The sequence below is a fragment of the Meles meles genome, chromosome 9 (genome assembly GCF_922984935.1).
Source record: "Meles meles chromosome 9, mMelMel3.1 paternal haplotype, whole genome shotgun sequence".
NCBI lineage: Eukaryota > Metazoa > Chordata > Mammalia > Carnivora > Mustelidae > Meles > Meles meles.
In genome coordinates, this window is record NC_060074.1 from 113,573,167 (window position 1) to 113,578,458 (window position 5,292).

The 5,292-nt window shown below is 37.4% G+C and overlaps 1 non-coding gene across 1 annotated transcript; it reads right to left on the minus strand.

The window, feature by feature from the left end:
- Positions 1-1,482: 1,482 nt before the first annotated feature.
- On the minus strand, positions 1,483-1,589 carry LOC123951225. Its single transcript, XR_006820375.1, has one exon. It is a non-coding gene; the product is annotated as a U6 spliceosomal RNA (small nuclear RNA).
- Positions 1,590-5,292: the final 3,703 nt, after the last annotated feature.

A 5,292-nucleotide genomic window follows, 5' to 3' on the forward strand; every position in this document is an offset into this window, starting at 1 on the left:
AGGCTCAACCCATTGAGCCACCCAGGTGCCCCTGGATATTGTATTTTTTGGTTCTATAATTTCTTTTGTGTTCTTATTTGTTTCTTTTATACCTCTGCTGAGACTTCCTGTTTTTTGTTTGTTTCAAACATATTTATAGTTATTTATTGAAGCATTATTATGATGACTGCTTTAAAATCTTTGTAAGGTAATTCAAACATCTGTGTCATCTCAGTTTTGCTTCTGTTGCTGTCTCTTTTCATTGAAGTTGACATTTTATGGTTCCTGTTATGACAAGTGATTTCCAACTGAAACCTGGAAATTTTTGGTGGTACTTTGGCCCTTCACTAGATCTTTGTTAATACTACCATGGCTGGGATGATAAGAATGACTCATTACTATTCCCCATAAAGCCTCCATTGAAGCCAGGGGTGTTGGTCTCCTTACCATTGGGCAGTGGTAAAAATCATGACTATCTACTAGGATGCCTCTAATTCCACCCATGGAGAGGGGCAAGGGCACCTCTTTTCTGTTAGTGGAGAGTGGAAGTCCAGACTCCCATATGGTCTCTCCTTCAGAGATCTTATTGCTCAGGGCAATGAAAGTCAGACAGCCTTCCCTGATAGCTCTCTGATGGGAGTTAGGTTAGAGTCCAGGCTTTCCACTGGCCCTTGCTAGTGTGAGTGCAGTAGGACAACAGTTTTTCTGTGGTGTTTGGCTGGGATTGTGTGTTTTTTTGTCTAAAAGTTCTCTGTCTTGCTGGAGAGTCCCTTTGCTGGTCTTTATTTAAGTTCGAACTCCCAATAAAAGTAGGTGTTTATTGAGAGTTTGAAAGACCTGTGCTAGTTTGTGGTTTTGGTAGTTACCTCCTTCTACTCCAAGTCTGGGATATATGAGGCAAAAATAAAACCCAAGAGATGTAGCACTGTTTTCCCATGGGTCCCTCAGTCAGTAGCTCATCTTGTGTTCCCTCCTCACTGTTCAGTCTTTTGATGTTTATTTTACATGTAATGTCCAGGGGACTTAAGGTGTACTTAGTAGAAAAACATTTGAAGAATAGAGAAACACTTATTTATTTCATCACCCCAGAAGTGGAACCCCTGAAGCCTGTGTGGTATTGTCTTCAAGCTAATGATGATTTTTACATTTTAAAGAGTTCTCAAAAATTCAGAACAAAATACAGCAGATAAAAATAACACACAAAAACAAAGAATATGTGACAGAGACCATATGTGGTTCACAGAGCCTAAAATATTTACTATTTGATTCCTCACAGAAAAAGTTCATTAACTTTTAGAGCACAATTAGTGTTATGACATTTCACTTATGTCATTGGCAGTGCTTTCATTTCTTTATATAGATGCAGGCTTTTATATCATATTTCTTCTATCTGAAGAACTTCCTTCTACATTTCTTTTAGAGCAGGTATACTGGAAATGGAGTTTTTCATTTTGTTTGATAAACATTTTAATTTCTCCTTAACTTTATTTTATTTACTTTTAAAAAAATATGGAACACTTCACAAATTTGCTTGCCATCCTTGTGCAGAGGCCATGCTAATCTTCTCTGTGTCATTCCAATTTTAGTGTATATACTGCTGAAGCAAGCACTCTTCTTAATTTTGAAAAGGTGTTTTATTGAATATGTATTTGATTTTTTTGTTCCTTTCAGCCCTTTAAATATGTCACTGTATTGTCTTCAGGCTTGTGTAGTTTCTGATGAAAGTCTTCTGTAATCCTTATATTTGTTTCTTTCTATATAGTGACTTTCCCATTCCTGTGACTGTCTTCAAGATTTTATCTTTATCTTTGGTTTTCAAGAGTTTAAATATAATGTATTCATATATTTTTGAAGGAGTGAGTATATTTATTCTGTTTGGTACTCTTTGTGGATTTGGGTCTGTGATTTGGTGTCTGTCATTAATTTTTGGCCATTGTCTGTTCAAATATATTTTTCAGCCATGTTCCTCTTCTTTCTTCTGGGATTTCACATGCATGTATGTTAGAATGTTTTATATTATCCAACAGCTTTTGGGTGCTCTGTTTTTTTTTTTTTTCCACTACTTTTTTCTTTTTGTGTTTTAGTTTACATAGTTTATATTGACCTATCTTTCAGCTTAGTGATAATTTCCTCAGCTGTATTGATTCTATTTTTGGAGGCCATTAAATCTCATTCTTTCTTTCTTTCTTTTTTGGTTTTGTCTGTCTCCGATGTGCTTTTTTTTTTTTTTTGATTTTTAAATTTATTTATTTTTTTCAGCGTAACAGTATTCATTGTTTTTGCACAACACCCAGTGCTCCATACAATACGTGCCCTCCCTATTACCCACCACCTGTTCCCCCAACCTCCCACCCCCGCCCCTTCAAAACCCTCAGGTTGTTTTTCAGAGTCCATAGTCTCTTATGGTTCGCTTCCCCCTCCAATTTTTTTTTTTTTTTATAAACATATAATGTATTTTATCCCAGGGGTACAGGTCTGTGAATCACCAGGTTTACACACTTCACAGCACTCACGATAGCACATACCCTCCCCAATGTGCATAACCCCCTCCCCCTCTCCCAACCCCACCTCCCCCCAGCAACCCCCAGTTTGTTTTGTGAGATTAAGAGTCATTTATGGTTTGTCTCCCTCCCAATCCCATCTTGTTTCATTTATTCTTCTCCTATCCCCCAACCCCCATGGACAACTATCATATGATCTCCCTGATATGAGGACATGGAGATCCTATGTGCTCTTTTTAAAAATAATTTTATTTTATTTTTTTCAGTGTTCCAAGATTCATTGTTTATGTACCATACCCAGTGCTCCATGCAAAATGTGCCCTCCTTAATACCCACCACCAGGTTCACCCATTCCCCCACCCCCTCCCCTCGAAAACTCTCAGCTTGTTTCTTTTTTTTTTTTTTAAATTTTTTATTTTATTTTATTTATTTGACAGAGAGAAATCACAGCTAGGCAGAGAGGCAGGCAGAGAGAGAGGAGGAAGCAGGCTCCCCGCGGAGCAGAGAGCCCGATGCGGGGCTCGATCCCAGGACCCTGGGATCATGACCTAAGCCGAAGGCAGAGGCTTTAACCCACTGAGCCACCCAGGCGCCCCTTGTTTCTTTTTTTTTAAAATCATCATTATTATTATTATTTTTATAGATTTTATTTATTTATTTGTCAGAGAGAGTGCACAAGCAGGGGGAGTGGCAGACAGAGGGAGAAGCAGGCTCCCTGCCAAGCAAGGAGCCCTTTTTGGGGCTCAATCCCAGAACCCTGAAATCACAACCTGAGCTGAAGACAGATGCTTAACTGACTGAACCACCCAGGCATCCCCCATTAAAGCATTTCAACTCTTTTATCATAGTTTTCATTTTTATTTTATTTCATACATTTCATTTCATTGACTTCTTCCTCATATTTTTATGTCTCTGTTGAAGTTCCTCATCTGAACATGCATGCTGAATACTTTTTCCACTGTTTTAGCATGTTAATTATAGTTATTTAAAAATTTTGTCTGATAGTTTCAATATTTGTGTTATATTAAAATCTGTTCTTGGTTGATCATATTTTTTTTTCTTTTCTTCCCACCTCCCTTCCTTGTATGTATGTCTTATGCTTTTTATTTTTAAGGTGATATCTTTTATAAGACGGTGGAAACTAATGTAACTAGCATTACTGCCTGGAAATGGATATCCTTCCCCTTATTTCACTGAGTTGTTAGTATGAGAATTTGAATCAATCTAAGTTGAGTTGTGTTTGGGTTTTCTTACTGCCATGGTCACTCTCAGGGCAATAAGGGCTTTAAATTCTTAGAGTGGTATCTTGGTTTTAGAGTGAGGTTGTCACATTAATCCATGCTCAACCTTTAGTAATTCATTAAAAATTTTGAATAATGTCCATAGTCTGCTGCAAATAAACAGGTGCTTGTATCCTATCTCTCCTTAGAGGTATCTGCTATTATTTAGGTTTTGGGTTAGTTGCTTTGTCCTGCAATCTCAGATATCTTTTTTACTCACGAAAAATTATCATTTCATAAATTATTCAGAATTTTTTATTGTAAGGTAAGAGCAATACCCTTTCCATTTTTTTTTTCAACAAACCAATCAGAAGCTTAAAATCTCAAAAGGCCATTTTGAGTCTTTGATTTCTCATTTATGGTCCGCCCAATCTCATTCAAGTTATGTAACTTCTAGGGGTCAAAGTTTGCTGATCTATTTAAGGCAAATAGTAATAAGCTGTTGTTTAGGATTACATTAAAGATAAAATATATTTATGGCCACAGCGCCTGTCATGAATCAGTACATTTTAAATGTCCTCTGTTTTCTGTCACCTAATAAAATAGATTAAGGATGTTTTATAAATAGAAATACTTTTAAATGACATTTGCATCAACCCACAGTGCAAACAACAGAGCCTCATTTGCCTGTTTTAATCAAGGAATGAGCATCATTCTTACAAATTTGGAGAGAATTTTTCAGAAGACTAAAATCTGTGTTTGAGTTGGAAGTAACTGGTTGCTTTCTCAGCCACCCCTCTTTGATTCTCTCTACAGCATCACCTGAAAGATTGTCTTTGCTGATGAACATACTGTCTACTGAGATAGCTCTTCTCTTTCAAGCAGCTCTGAGAGTCCTAGGATTTTTTCCTTTGAGCTGAAGTTCTGTCTCCTCAGCTTCTATTCTTGGTCCTGATGCTAGTTCTAAATCCTTATTGCCATTGTATCCTTCATTTATGTGAAAATGGCTTTTATACCCTCTCCGAGTCATTTTTCCTTCAGGAGAAACTTCCCAGTTTTTACTTATTATTCATGTGACAGCATGTCCTGACTCACAGTCATATGCCACCAAGTTTCTTCTGCTCAAGTCCCCCTACTAGTGGGACTCTATGAACTGAGCTTCATTCTCTAGAGGAGGGCTGATCCAAGCCAAGCTGACCAAGATTGTACCTCTATTGTTCCAGACACTAACTATTGTGCAGCCAAAGTTTGTGCTAACCTTTGCAGAGTCAATATTTCTGCTGACTCCTTGAGTAAAGACCCAAGTGTCAAACATGCTTCTGTGTACTGTAACTTACCCATGTTTTACTCAGGCAATTGGATTTTTAGCCCCAAGGACATCTCATATTTATCTTTTCCCCTCTGATTTTATTTATTTATTTATTTATTCATTCATTTTTATTTATTTTTTTGTTAACATGTAATGTATTTTTTGTTTTGGGGTACAGGCCTGTGGTCCAGCAGTCTTACACAATTTGAAGGACACAGCATAGCACATACCCTCCCCAATGTCCATCACCCAACCACCCCATCCCTACCCCCCTACTCTAGCA